Genomic DNA, 16,493 nt, shown 5'->3' on the forward strand with positions numbered 1-16,493 from the left:
TATTCCAAACTGTGCTTTTTTGTTTATTTTCTATTTTACACACATTCTTTACTTTGTAGCGGTAGATCAAGGATCCGAATTGCTCTTACGTAATAGTTGTTGTGTTTATCTTATTTAAGTTGAACTAAATATATTTGGATTTTAAATATATTTTAGTAGCATTTACATTAGCCTAGTTCGAATAATATGAATATTTTCTGTCAACTGTACTCCTAATATTTTCACTTTTTCTTTTAGGTCGTAGTAATTCCACATACTACTTTAGATATAAACATTTAATTTCTTTGAATAAACTTATTGATTGCGTTTGCATGCGGCAAGGAAATATGAAGTACTAGTAGGAAAAGTGACAAATTGACGGACGGACACACTGAGCCAGCAAAATACCCATGGCTTCGCGCAAGTTGCGCTGAATAGTGTGGGAGTCCTGCACCTGACGTTTATTTATTTTCTTCCTTCGCACATGTGTAGGTATGAATCCTCTTTGGCTGTGGGTGAGGACGGTGGTTAAATGCCTTGCCCAAGACGATGACCGAGCCTGAGATGCAAGCATACGTGCTTGTCGCCACTTCCAACCACCCAATCAGTCAGTCACTTTACAGAGTCTCATGTAATGTATAATGAGATAAATTTTGTGGAAATATAAAACATTATACCTTTATTTTATAAAAAGATCTGTATGATACTATTGTGGTATTGAGAAATTCTCCAACGATTTTACAACGATTGTTGTGTTTACTTAGCTGGATAATTCTTTATTTCATATCATTTCATTTCATATCTTTATTAAGTCAAATGGTAACAACCTTACTGACTAGATAACAGGTTAACTTAGTACTATTTTAACAATTTTAAAGTAGTATTTACTGAGATAAGTAATAGGACTCAATGCGTGCCTAAACAGAGACCTTGGCATGGCAAAGTCCAGGTCAAGGCTTCTGGATAGGCGATTAAATTCTACAAGACCTATTAGAAGAGGTGCGAAACTGAAGTAATTCGAACGCAGCACTTCAACGCGGAATGTACTGTGAAAGCGGAGAGCTCTGTTAGGGACATTGAAAGTCAACTGCCCAAGTAGTTCTGAGCAGTCAATGGCACCGGATATTATGTCAAAAAAAAAAACATTACGTTTTGAACAAGACGTCAAATTTCAAGTGGCAAGACATTGATAAGCACACATTAAGTGAATTAGATTAGGTTAGGTTGAGGTGGCTGCCCGAGGGCACACTTAGGCCAGTAGTATTAGGCCCGTTGTGATACCACGAAAATACACTGTTACCTTTCCTCATCGAACCATTTTGAGGACCTGATGAAAGCTACCAGGTCCTTGACGTTCTGCTCCACAACCTGGCTCAGATTATCAAGAAGTGGAGCACCCAGAAAGCGCTGCCGTGCTCTGCTTAGTGCTGGGCAGTTGCAAATGAGGTGAACCATCGTTTTCTCCTCCTAATCCTCTTTACAACTTCTACAGCATCTATGATAAGGCGCTCCTAACCTTTCTGCATGCCTACCTATGAGGCAATTACCAGTTAGCCGCACAAGTGTGGAAATTGTATCCCTTCTTAGGTTGTACACGTAACGGTATCTCTTAGAATCCCATTTAGTCCAGGTTTCTTTCGATGTTCGACATCCTGTTGTTTGTAGCTATCCTTCGTCGGCTTGACGGTGGATGTGCTCTTTTAGCATTAGCTTGCATGTGGAAAGGGGCATACCTAAGCGTTTTTGGCCAGGAAGAACCTGCCTGGTTGTACCCTGCCTAGCGAGTTCATCTGCAATGCAGTTTCCCTCGATGTCTCTATGTCCAGGGACCCATGTGAGATGTACACGGTTCTGTTGAGCCATCTCTTGAAGAGATCGGCGACAGTTTAGTGCTAGTTCAGAATGGAATGAGTAGGAGCCAAGAGATTTTATGGCAGCTTGGCTGTCGCTGAAAATAACAATTTCTTTGCCGACGGTGTGTCCCTATCCTAGCTGCGGCTTCCATTATGGCTGCAACTTCTGCCTGGGATACACTGCAGTGGTCGGGTAATCTGAAGGAAATCTGGAGGTCAATGTCCCTTGAGTATACTCCACCTCCATACTCCACCGCAACTGTTGTGATCGCACAGCGATCCGTGCTAGGAGGAAGAAAGCTGTATTTGTTTAGTATACTTGAGTGTCCTGTGGTCTTGTTGTTCCAACACGACAACTCCCTTAGACGCAGGGCGTTGCCGCCGCTCGATAATCAGCTAGATCCGATGGAAGGATGTCAAGAATGACCTGAAGAGCTTCGCTAAGCGTTGTTCTTAGAGCCCTGCTTATGCTTATCATGCTGGATGTGTGGACTTTGCGCAACAAGTTTAGATTCGACGCCTTGCTCAAGGCTGGCCTCCATACGACTATCCCATGCAGCAGTATGGGTCGGATAATCGCGGTATAAATCCATCTGCATATGTTGGCGGAGAGGCCCCATTATTTGACTATGGGTCTTTTACACATATATAATGCAATGTACGCTTTCTTTTGTCGCTGAATGACGTTGTCCTACCAGTTCAGCTTTTTGTTTAAAACTACGCCTAGAAATTTTGCCTTATCTGCAAGGCACCCCATTTAATTCTGGTAGGTTTAACGATGGTATTTTGTATCGATTGGTATATAAGACAAGCTAACTTTATCGGAATTGACGCTGAGATCACATCGGGAGGCCCATAGGGAAACCTCTCGCAATGCTACCTGCATCAAGTCGCATAAAGTTTGAGGGAACTTGCCTCTGTAGGCAATTGCTAGGTCATCAGCATATGCCACAACCTTCCCGCTCCCCCAACTGATATCTCTAAATAGTTTACCGTTAGGTTCCATAGTAAAGTGGAAGGGACACCATCCTGAAGCGTGCCCCTTGCGACAAATCGTGTTACATCAACCTTGACTAGTGAGGAAAGCACTTTCCTTCACGGCAGTTGATCAATCAGTCCCACTAGGGGTCTATTTACATCCAGACCAGTTAAAGCATTGTTAACGGTATCTGGAATTATATTGTTGAATGCTCCTTCAATTTGTAGGAAGGCCACAATACAGTAATCCTTTTCGAACAAGGATGTTTCGATAGTAGAGACTAGGCTGTGTAGCGCAGTCACCGCAGATTTCTCTTTGGAGTACGCGTGTTGATAGCCCGAAATTAGGTTCGAATAAATGTTGGTAGTGAGAAAATTGATAATTATTCTCTCTAGGGTCTTGAGTACGAAGGATGAAAGACTGATAGGTCTATAGTCCTTCGGCTCGTAGTGAGAGGCTTTGCCTGCCTTAGGAATGAACACGACCGTGGCGCTCCTCCATGCACACGGAATATAGTTGGGTATATTCACAGCATGGTTTGTTGCAGGTACTTCTGGTGCGTTGGTCAAGTTTCCCGGGAAATGTGTGTCCAGGAGCAGCTATAGGGTTTTCCCTTCTGTGCTGGTCCAGGTTCCATTTGGTCTCCGCAAAAAGCTAATAGTTGTTTGCGTCTTAGAAAGCACGAATCGTAGCCTTGATGTGCCAGCGACACTTTCGACTCCAGTGCAGAAATTTCTCCACGAAGTTCTCTTCGCTTGTCTCAGGACTTTTTGTAGGTCCTTAGTTTTCCCTTGTATTCTAGCCATTGTGACCCATCATCAAGGAATTTGGGTTTGGTAAACTGTTCTCTACAGAATTCACTAAGTAGGTCCAGATCATGGGACCACCAGTGAGGTTTACGCTTACCGCATGATTTTGGCATTGGACAAGTCTTTTCTAGGGCATTTGAGAATGCCGATGTGAAGGTTTCTACCAGACCCTCTAGCTCCTCCGGTGATGAGGGGCTTTGTGCGGCCAGTGTTGGTAGTTCTCTTGCTAACAGCTCATTATGTAGTTCCTAGTTCTTATTACGTGGGTTACGTCTCGCAATGGGCTGATCAACGAAGAACTCTAACATTACTTCAATATACCGGTGGTCTGGGAAGGAATGTTCCTCAAGAACACGCCACTTTTTAACCCACCCATAAACGCTTTCGCTACAAATAGTGAGGTCAATAACCTCTTTACGGTTTTTAGTAATAAAAGTTGGTTCATTACCTACATTGCAAACTACCAGGTTAGTTGTTAAAAGGTATTCAAAAAGTGACTCAACACGAGTTTTATGTCGGAACTTCCCCACTGTACGTGGTGGGCGTTTGCGTCTATCCCGATGAGCAGATGGCTTTTGCTTAAGTCGGCCACCAGATCCCTTACCGTCTTTTCTGGAAGAGGTTCCCCTGCATCGTACGGCATATAAACGGAGGCTAGCGTTAATTGAGTGCCTCCGCTTGCCAAGCTGGCCGCTGTAACGTCACCATTGCTATATTCAGGTAAGAGAAAGATGTTTAGCTCAGACTTTACTAAAATACAGGTTCTAACTTTACCTTCATCTACAGCTCGGACGAGCTGAAACCCAATGGCCCCCAATCCGCAAATCCTTGAGTTATTCACCCAGGGTTCTTGGATAAGGACCACGTCGACGTCACCTTTAGAAAAGCGACTGATAAGGGCATTCGTGGCTGCCTTACATTTGTGCAGGTTTATCTGGAGCAACCTCAGCATGAGCTTGCTCAGACTCCCCTGTCTCCATCACCGTGACGTTGTGATCCTCCCCGTCCATCCCCCGCTATCCAGCAGAGCATTATCCATCGACAAATTTCACAGAGCCCCTGTGTGACACACCAGTCCTGCGTTGGGAGAGCTGGGTTCATTAGCTGCAGCATACTGAGAATTCTCTCAGGTTCTGCTGGAACTGCTGGAACCTATGTCCTAGCCCTTGGCCGAGCCGGAATATCCTTCCAGTCGACGACATCAATAATCGCCCCGGGATAGACTAGTCCCAGCTTTGCGGCTGCTGCCTTATACAGCGCAACAGACCTTGCGTCTTCGCAAGCGAGGACCTTGGCCCTGGTACCATCCCGCGTCAGAACCTCGTGGCGAACTACTCGGAGTCTCCATCAGCACGTCGAGAACGGCGTTACCGGCTTCGTTCCGGACGCACGGCCACTGGTCTTTAGGGATTGCACCACAGTCATTCCCTCGGTCCAGGATTCCTACAGGGATGCCCTTGGCTACCTCGGCAAGGCTGGGTTTGGCTACCGCGGGGTGATTCTTGCGCCCTTTCGGCGGCAGCGTTTACAGCGAAACGCCCTCATACCTTGACAGGAATCCTTCTTCTTTTATATTTATTCTTTGCCCACGCGGTCGTACCCCCGGATGAATTCTTTTTTATGGCTCCTTTCTCCTTTGCGTCAGTGTGACCAGATTGTGGGACCACTGTCAGAGCCATGGGGAGACCAGTCGCCGTACCGGCGTCCGACGAGCGCGCACCGTCAGATCACCTAAGGCCGTATTTAATGAGGTTGCCCTCTTTTCGTTCACGGGGAGCCGACCCGTCGTTTCCAACGCAGTCGTTCCCCCGGTAGAAATAGCTGTTGCGGCCCTTTTTTCCCTTGGCTCAGAGTGGCCAGGTCGGGAGACCCCTGCCACAGACGTTGGGAAAATGGTTGCCGTTCCGGCGCTTGGTCGGTGTCCGGCATCAGCAGGCGCGTCAGTGTTCGCCGTTGCCGCCATACTGGTGCCGACCCCCACCAAGTCGCTCTTCCCTCTATTCATGGTAGCCCTCCCTAGTTCACTAGGGCGTGTGGGTACCCTTGGTGTTGTCCTTCCCCTTGTGGAGGAGGACGAAGATTCTTTTTTATTTTTGTTATTCATATTGTTCATACGACCCCTTGCTAGAAGAAGCCAGCATAGGGTAAATTTATTGGAAAGGGGGGAAAAGTGTCGTCCGCCGCTGCAGAGCCCCTTACCGCGGTAAGACCATTTCGACTCTCTGAGGCGGCCCGGTGTCAGAGAGGCTCCGTACAAATACAGCCAGATTAACCTCCCGGCTGCAAACCATCCAATGGGCACGGTGCCGCATAACACCCTGGATTTGGAGGGGGCAGATCTTGGTCGTCGCTCAGCCTAGGACTAAGCCACCACAGTCATGGAGATCCATATGAACCTGCATCCAACTGGGTGGCAAAGTCCCGTGGCCAGCGACTAAGCCCTCACATCGCGTCAAGATGTCTGTCCTTCGCAAGTGAATTAACTATGAATTAAAAGCGAAAAGCAAAGATAATTAAAAGAAAATCTTCAAAATAATATCACTATATTTTTTAACAATTTTTGTCGCTATATCGACCTGACTTGTAAGATCGCAGTTTCTTAAATGAAAAAATTATTTAAATAAGAAAGAAAAAATTTAGACATCTGCCAAAGCTCCTTTCGGGAACTGCTAAATTCCTTCATCGGCAAAGTTTAGGTGCCGCTGCTATAGCCATTCAGTTATCACAGCGGTTATTTTTTTGTCTTCATTATTTCTACTTCTTTCCTGTTTCTTGCCAAATGATTTTCACAGCGCTTCGACATCTGTTGCAGAAACGATGTGAAAATTAGACTTGTTTTTTGGCAGTGATGCCGTAGTTTCATACTGGAGTCCGCGATCTTACAAGTCAGTAGGCCGATATAACAACGAAAATTGTTAGTACATCCCAGAGCGCGGGGAAAAAGTATCAATAAATATGGCACTATGGCATCATTGCAATAAAACATGTCCAATTTTCACATCTTTTCTGCAGCAGATGTCGCAGCGCTGTGAAAATCAATGGGCAAGAAACAGGATAGAAGTAGAATTAATGAAGACAAACAAATAACCGCTGTCATCACTGAATGGTTATAGCAGCGGCGCCTAAACGCTTCCGATGAAGGAATTTAGCAGTTCCCAAAATAGATCTATACAACGAGCTTTGGCAGTTGTCTAAATGTTTTCTTTCTTCTATTCTAGTTTAAACAATTTTTTTCAGTTAAGAAAAAATTTATCATAACAATAGTAAGATTAAATAATTATTGTATGAGTTTTAAGCGGGGCTTTAAACGCATGAAAACCTTTATTTGAAGCAATTTTTTAATTTATAATTTATTAATATTTTGGGAAAAATGTTAACAACGTGACACCAGGACGGACAACGCGACAGCTGTTTCGGTTGTATCTTGTAAATATCTTCAAAGCCTTTTCTCCTGGGAGTGAGATTTGAACCCACACTTCTACGACGGTTGAAATGTTACAAACGCATTCAGCCACGTCTTGCCTTAGTTGTTGTAAACCTTATCCCAATTGCCTTCTTTGCATATTTTCTTTATTCACAGTCCAAACTTCGTATGGAATCATGTGGTAAAGTTATGCGTTAGTAAGGCGGTTTCAAAGAAACTTGGTGTTGTTGTGAGGGGCCCAAATTTTTAAAGGGCCCCAAATATTTAAATGACCTCTCATATTTCTTAAGTGTATAAGTGTGGGGGAATGGTTAAAAATTCTTTTTTATATCCAACTACGCTTCACCTGACTGTAACATATAAAAAGCTTACCATTAAAACAATATTTCATATTTAATTTTCTGAAACAATTTGAACATATTTTACCCGAAGAGCAGAAGAAAAGACTTTTCGAAGCTCATTCAAAAATTTAGTATAGAGATAAATTAAGTAAAATAAAGAATCATTGCGGCAAACCTTACGAAAACTGTGTTTGGTCGAATTCTAATAGCACAGATGGTCCAGACACTTGCAATTGCTCACACCTAGAGCGTTTGGATGAGGAAGCCTACAAAATTATGAACACTTACACAAAAACTTATAATCAACTTCGTTGTAAATATTCTAAATAAATTCTACCTGTAAATACTTACTTTTTTCAAATAAACCTTTCAAATAAATAAATAAATACAATTTTTATTTTAAATTTTTAAATTTAAAATTTTTTTTTTAGTATCTTAAAGAGAGTGTTATGTCACCCTCCATAAATAGAATTTCACCCTCTGCTAAGGGCCATAAAGTGTCCATATCATTTTTACGAAGTTGGACTGAGGCAGAAAAATTTCCTGCCGCAGTATCTGATAAATTTATATTGCTAACAACCATTGTTAGGTTGTAGCAATTATAAAAATCCGGCTGCAGGCGCAGGTAATGCTCTTGACGCTGCTGTTGATCCTGTAAAATTAGGCGCCATCGCGCAAAATCATTAAGAGGGAGATTATCCCTAATAAAGTGTGCACTAAAAATTACTAGTTTCAAGTTAAGAATATTCATCATATTGAGTCCTATTATAATTTAGAAGAATAGAAAAATAAAGTACCTTTTGCGTGTGATAAGCGGATCGTGCCTATTGGATGATTTGCAGCCAGGGGATAAATTCGGCTGTATTCGGACGGAGCCTTATCGATACCGGGCCACCTCGGGAAGTATTGATGGCCTTACCACAGTAAGGGGCGCTGCTGTGGCTGACGGTTCTTTCCCCGTATATAAAACTGGACCGCTGAGCCCGCCTTGTCGGGCAGGCGGTCGTACGACCACGATGAACGACTCATTACCTAATTGTAATAGGGACGATGATAAGAGGAGGACTGAGTCGCAAGCCAAGGAGGACAAATACGCATTAAGCGATGCGTCGGACTCGGGGAGCGAGAGTAGTGCTGATTCAATGAACTCCATTTTGGAGAAGCACGCACATGAAAACGGAGTAGGAGAGTGGAGAAGGGTACGGAGCAGAGGAAGTAGAAGAGCTCTCTCGCAGTACCGTGCAGCACTAAGGATTGTACAACGCTTGGGAGCAGTGTTCGACCCAACATAAGTGGAGATCGAGCGCTTAGAATGGGCCCATGAGGCGGTAGAAGTAGGTCGAAGGCAGTTCAAAAGGCTCGCAGCGAGAAACCCTCGGTTCTGCAACCGGTAATAGGAGGAAGAAGCGTCGAATGGCAGAATGAAGAGGCAACGATCGGCGGAAGGCGACAAGCCTGCTTTCAAGCGCCAGAAACGACCCAGTCCCAGAGCCGTGAGGCAGGGCAATTGCATACACAAGACAAGTAGGCCCAAAGCCGTGAAACAGATGTGCCCCAATAGTGAGGTAGTAACTACCTCGAAAGCTGCGAGTCAGAAGGAAGTTCCAACTGCGGAGGTAGGAGATGAGCCAAAGGGAGATAACACTAAGACTCTGGCTTTTTCCGAGAAAATGAGTGATGTGGCAAAGCAGACACTGACTGTGGCGCTGGTTGATCGTAGCAGGCCTTTCGTACAGATGACTACTGAAAGGTGGAGATCTGTAGAAATGGAGCTTATTAGCTTAATGCTTAAGATAATGCGGGAATATCCAAGTAAGCCCCTTCCAACCTTTGATTCGGAGGGATGGTATAATGGTGTGAAGATGATAGCGTGCGACAATATCGCGAGCTTGAGGTGACTGGAGGAAGTGGTTCCAAACCTCCAAAGGCAAGGCACGAACGCGCGGTTTGAGGTGGTGGATAAAGCGCAAATCCCCACGGTACCAAATGTTAAGGTGTGGATACCATGCGTGATGAAGTTGGAGGATACACTGCGACTATGCAGAATCAGAATCCGAACATACCGACATAGGATTGGAAGGTACTTACTGTATCTCGGCCTACCGAGGATGGTCAGTTCTACATCTTCCAAATAAACAAGTAGGCGGAGGATATATTGTACACGCAGCTTGGCAAAATGTCTTTGGCACAGGCAAAATATACATGCGACTCAGGAAAAGAAGTCCCGAGGATAAAAAACCTAACACGCTAGAGGTGGGCGAAGTCGAAAAGGACCTCAAAAGCCTAAGAGAAAAAAGACAGGTGGAGGTAGCCGACGCCACCACGAAAGTGTTAGAAGAGGATAAACCAAATGATGCTGTGAATCGCACAGAGGAACACCCGGCACAACAGTTACGAGAGGCTGAAGGGGCCTCGAATACTCGAAACCTTAAGGGCATGGGGAGGACGACGACGTCACGACGAAGGTGCTGGAGAGGGACAAGCAGCCCAATGGTGCTGCGAGTCCTACAGATAAACCTCCAACACAGTAAAGTGGCGTCGAGCGAACTCCTCCTAACTCTTGAGGAAGGTTTGTTTGACGTGGCGCTGATCCAGGAGCCGTGGCTCTCATCAGGAGAAAAGGTTTCTGGACTTAGCGCGCGCCGAATTGGCGTTTACTACGCGCAAATGGAAGGACGGGTGCGAGCTGTAGTAATGGTAAGGAAACAGCTGCAATCATATATGCTGCTTAATTATACTACTGAGGACCTCGTAGTGGTTGCCGTTGAATAAAAGAATAATCAGGTTCTTATCCTGGCATCCTGCTACATAGCCCGCACTGCGGAAGTTCCACCGATGGAGTGCAAAAGGCTAGTACAGGAGAAAGGGCGCAAAGGGCGGCAAATGCGCACCACAATGAGTGGGGAGGAGCAGATAGAGGCGAATCTCTATTTTGTTACATCCTGAAAACCAATTTGCAGATAGCCAACATGGGAAATGTCCCTACATACATTGGTACAACATCCAGTAATATTCTGGATATTACATTGAGCTCCGTGTGTGATATACCAAGGTATGATTAGATGGTTCTTGATAGACCATCCTTCTCCGACCATGCATATATCAGCTTCTGCATCCCCCTAAAGAGGGCAGAGGAGGGAGGAACCTTTAGAAACCCTAGGTTACCGAACTGGACTAAATTTCAGAAACAGGTAAAAACAAAACTGGGACAACCCAAAGAGGTTGCCAATGTGGAGGAACTGGAGGAGTCGAATGAATTCGTACCAAAGACGCTTATGACTGCGTATAATAAAGCTTGCCCTCTAAGAAGATTTAGAGGAAAAGCAAAGCCGCCATTGGTGGAGCAATGAGCTGAGTCTTCTAATAAGACAGGTAAAAGAAATCTTTAAGCTCTCAAAGACCGCGGACGAGTACAGGGATCTACTGAGGATCTACAAGCGTGAAATTTCCAGGGCGAAGAGAAACTCATTGAAAAGTTTCTGTACGGACGTAGAGTGCTCCAGCGAAACAGCACGGTTGAAAATAGTCCTAGCAAGGGGAAACATAGTCCAGGGACTAATAAAGAAATAGAACGGGGAATGGTCACGTCATAGTGAGGAATTCCTTGAGGTGCTTTTCGACAAACATTTCCCATCGGGGGACGGTTTAGAAGAGCCAGCAAACATCACTCACATTTCAATCACGGAGCGGGTAGTACCGGGCTTGGTGACCGGTACCAAGATCGAATGGGCAGTGAAGTCATTTTCTAAGTTTAAATCGCCGCACCCAGATGGTGTATTTCCGGCCATGCTACAAGTTGCAAGTAGGGCGGTCGTGGAATGGCTTAAAATAATATTCGATGGATGCATAAGGCTGGATCATTTACCGTACTCTTGGAGGACTGCTCGTGTTGCTTTCCTAGCAAAGGCGGGGAAGATCGGTCACGTGTATCCCAAAGACTATAGACCCATTAGCTTAACATCATTTCTGCTCAAGACCTTTGATAGGCTGATAGATGTATACATAAAGTCCAACGTGGATGAAAAGCTGCTCTCCACAACACAGCATATGTACACCAAAGGCAAGTCGGTAGACACCGTGTTTAGGCCCAATTCCTAACTTTTACTTGATCTACGGCGCCCCTCCCTAATGTTTTAATAACATTTCCAGCCACCCACACTCTCACGCCCGCATTTGTGTGCATGCATGCACGTGCATGCGTTTAATACACATGCATGTGTGTGTGTGCCGGTTGTCAGCATCCATGCACGTATATGTGGGGGTGATTGTTTGTGTGGATTTCCCCTTTTTAACACCAGAGGACCCCTTTTTAACACCAGAGGACCTGTCATCAACGGGACAACCGGCCTCTTTTTTGATCGACAGCCAAGCAGTTCATGTCGCCCAGGATCACCATCGTCACTTTAAACACAAAGGTAACATTCTATCCATTATATATTTCCTTTCACTGTAACTGAAGACAATCTTATAACGAGGGAAACCCTCTTGTGTTTGTTTATTACATTTTGAGTGAACCACACCCATCCCGAGATCGACCCGTGTGCGCCAACCCATTGCCGGTTTCCGACGCACCCAGGCCGAACATTGGTCCTTACCCCCCGAAAAAGGAACTTAAAGCACCTTTTGTCATACAGTCTACTACACCAGAAATAATCAACCTGCACAGCACATTTGCCTACTACAAATTTTTCACGAATTGCCACAAAAATTCATCAACAATTATTTGCCCCAGCAGCCAAAAACAGAACTACCAAAGAAGTTCGCGAGCATATATATTATACACGATATTAGCAGCCACCGGAGCCACAGCCATAACAGAAATAAATCCCGCCAGCACAAAATAATAAGAAGTAAGTGTTATATTTCTTGCCACTTTTTTTGAGTGTTGATTATTGAAAAATAAAGAAATCATCCGTATTGTGCGCGAAAAAGGTGAAATTGAACAAGGTATAAATAGTGAAGTTTTATTTTAGTGAGCGCCTGTTTTTTTTCCGTCTTTTACTTGTTTTACAAATTTAAATCACTTGTGTTTTAATTTATTTCGTCCCTTGTTATTATCTGGTTTATCCCCCCAACAGCGGTAAGGTTTTTATGAGGTTCGACTGATATCCGCCAGTCATAAGCATTCCATTTCCGATAGCCATAGGAAATGCTTTTCGTTTATTAGTTGGTATAGCAAATATGTAGTATGTTAACAGGGTATGTCCAAATAGAGAGCGTGGGTTAACAGCATATGAGAAGTTTCGAAGTTCAATTAATGTTACAATAATAATAACAGAAGTGGGAACAGGTGTTAACAGGCATCATAACAGCAGGGCTTACACTGTGGGATTTTTGTAGCAAAATGTTGCAGAAATTACGTGAGAGATTGCTTATTAAAATAACAGCGTGAAGTATGGTAGTAAAACATAAATTCCATAGGTTTGAAAAGACTAAAAATATAAAAACTATACAAAGGAATATAGTTCGAAAACAGCCGAATAACGGGGAAAAATAGCTCGTAAACAATTGTTTTAATAGAAAATAGTCCGAAAACAATTTTTTTTGGAGAGCAAGTGGCTTAATTGCGGCGGTTACCGAACTTGGAGAAGGATTACAAAAAGTTGGGAAAAAATTATTTTATTTAAAATTTAGCAAAAGCGAAGAAAGAAACTAAAATATTTATCAACCCGTGAACAAGTGAATAAAAGAAAAAAAAAACCTTTTTTTGGGGAAAAAATTATATATTAATCAAACAAAAGTTTATCCCGGCCGTGCACCGCGTCAAACTAAGAAAAACATTTTAATTTTAAAAAGTTAATAAAATTAAAAACTTACAAGTGAAAAAAAACATTACAAAATAGGAGGGAAAAATTATATCAATACGTGAAGAAGTGAACCGAAAAGTTATACAAAAAAAAAGAAGAAACAAAAACAGAAACAAAAGTAAATTCGATGAAAAAAAAACCTAATTAATTGTAAGTTTGAATGTTTGAATACAAAACTGGAACAAAACCAAAAATCTTAAAATATTTAATTTCGAATGAAACAAATACTGAAGTGAACCAAAAAGTTATGGAAAAAAATTAAAAATTGAAGTTAGTTGAATAAACAAATAAAAAAATAATAATTATTTGTAAGTTCGAATATAAAAACACAAAAAAAAACAAAAAAATAAGAACGAAGAATATTTAGAAGTTCGAATACAAAAAAGAAAACAGGATTTTAGAACGAAAAATATTGAAAATAGGAAAAAAAATGGAAATTATTTGAACGGTAAAAGCCAAAAAAAGGAAAATTTTAGAAAAAAATTATATATATACATATATTAGTAATTTATAATAGCAAAAAAAAAAAAAACTTTTTGCGAACTTAATACAAAAAAAAAAAAAAAAAATAATAATAACCGAGGCATTTCACTTGCATTTATAAGACGTGAAAATTCTAAAATCCTACGAGAGGAAGAAATCTTCAAAAAATGAGGCTAGATGTGAAGTTGGAGTCCCTAACATCGGCAGCAGTTTTGTCCAGGTGCGGCCGACTAAACATATTTTTTTTAATAGTTTGCAGTCTTACACTAAAACAAAAAAAAAAAAATATTTTTATTGTGAATATTTGTATTGTAAGGTCGCAGTGGGCGAGTGAGCGAGTCAAAGAGCCCCAGAAAATATACCACTAGGGAAGAAAAGGGTGTGGTTAGGAAAAGGTGCTAATAAAAAGTGATTGTGTTTTCATCCTAATAATATTCTAGCAACAAACGACAACACTCCATCAACTGGCCAGCGGAAGGAGTATGAATCGGCAAGTGCCTCATCTTTTGACACATGTATGTATAACAGACTTGTTAAATATTGATTAAAAAAAAAAAAGAAAAAAGTTATTATTAATTCATTTGTTTATATTGGACTGCTTACTAATTGAGTAAATGCAGATAAATTAACTAATCCAATCAGTTGGTTTAATTGCTTTCTCTGTTAAATCGTCCTGATAATATTTAAACTTTTGCATTTTTATTTTTGCGATGAATGTTCGACACATAGTTTTTCTTTTCATTAATAATGATTATAATTAATGATAACCTTAATGAAAAGAAAAGAAGTAAGTAATCATAATAAAAATTAACCGGTCTGTATATCTGTTTTAATATCTATACAGCAATTCATATTTTTATTTGCACCACTTGCGGGGTAACATCGTCATTCTACTTAAAATTTTACGTTAAAAATTAGTACGAAAAAAAAACAAAATAATAACAATAATAAATAATGAAGAGTTTTTCTTTTTTTTTTTTGAACATTAAATAAACTTTTACGACAGGAGGTTTTGAACTTCTTTTGTTTTTTTGTACTGCTCTGTTAATTGGGCCATGTAACATCGTTAAATCAGATTATGTTGCAAGAAGGCTATGTTACCGCAGTCAAAGAATTTCGATTTTCTGATAAAGATTTTTTTGTTTTCCTTCTCTTAATTTGAAAGAGAATTTCAATTTCATAAATATATTTTCTACCTTCTCATACTCAGCTTGGTTTAATTGCTTTCTCTGTTAAATCGTCCTGATAATATTTAAACTTTTGCATTTTTATTTTTGCGATGAATGTTCGACACATAGTTTTTCTTTTCATTAATAATGATTATAATTAATGATAACCTTAATGAAAAGAAAAGAAGTAAGTAATCATAATAAAAATTAACCGGTCTGTATATCTGTTTTAATATCTATACAGCAATTCATATTTTTATTTGCACCACTTGCGGGGTAACATCGTCATTCTACTTAAAATTTTACGTTAAAAATTAGTACGAAAAAAAAACAAAATAATAACAATAATAAATAATGAAGAGTTTTTCTTTTTTTTTTGAACATTAAATAAACTTTTACGACAGGAGGTTTTGAACTTCTTTTGTTTTTTTGTACTGGTCTGTTAATTGGGCCATGTAACATCGTTAAATCAGATTATGTTGCAAGAAGGCTATGTTACCGCAGTCAAAGAATTTCGATTTTCTGATAAAGATTTTTTTGTTTTCCTTCTCTTAATTTGAAAGAGAATTTCAATTTCATAAATATATTTTCTACCTTCTCGTACTCAGCTGCTCATTAACTTCAATTTTCTATCGTTGTTGGTTCATACTCCATGCACCAACTCAATTAATTCTAAGTGTTGTGAGCATATGAGAGCGCAACATCGAGAGTTGACATACTGTTTATTATGTGCAGGCGGTGATTGTCGCTCACTCGCAAACTAGAGCGATGTATAAATATGTTTGAAACTATGTCAAATATAAACTTACAGAGATCTCAGGTTATATGAATTATGTTAAATGTGAGAGAAATAGTATTGATAACATTGTTTTTATACTCAGCTGAGCAGAGCTCACAGAGTATATTAATTTTGTTCGCATAACGGTAATCCGTAATGGCATAAACTAATCGAGATAGATATAGACTTCTATATATCAAAATGATCTGGGTGAAAAAAGAAATTAATTTAGCCATGCCCGTCCGTCCGTCCGTCTGTCCGTCCGTCTGTAAACACGATAAATTGATTAAATTTTGAGGTATCTTGATGATATTTGGTATGTAGCTTCCTGGGCGCTCATCTCAGATCGCAATTTAAAATGAACGAAATCGGACTACAACGACGCCCACTTTTTTGATATCGAAAATTTCGAAAAACGGAAAAGTGCGATAATTCATTACCAAAGACGAATAAAGCGATGAAACTTGGTAGGTGCGTTGACCTTATGGCGCAAAATAGAAAATTAGAAAAATTTTGTACAATGGGCGTGGCACCGCCCACTTTCGAAAGAAGGTAATTTAAAAGTTTTGCAAGCTGTAATTTGGCAGTCGTTGAATATATCATGATGAAATTTGGTAGGCGCGTTACTGCTATTACTACATGTGTGCTAAAAAAAAATTAGCGAAATCGGATGACGAAAACGCCCACTTTTAAAAAAAATTGTTTTTTAAAGTCAAATTTTAACAAAAAATTTAATATATTTACAGTATAAAAGTAAATTATGTCAACATTCGAGTCCAGTAATGATATGGTGCAACCAAACACGAAGATAAAAGAAAATTTCAAAATGGGCGTAACTCCGCCCTTTTTCATTTAATTCGTCTAGAATACT

This window comes from Eurosta solidaginis, chromosome X, assembly GCF_040869045.1.
Source record: "Eurosta solidaginis isolate ZX-2024a chromosome X, ASM4086904v1, whole genome shotgun sequence".
NCBI classification, from domain to species: domain Eukaryota; kingdom Metazoa; phylum Arthropoda; class Insecta; order Diptera; family Tephritidae; genus Eurosta; species Eurosta solidaginis.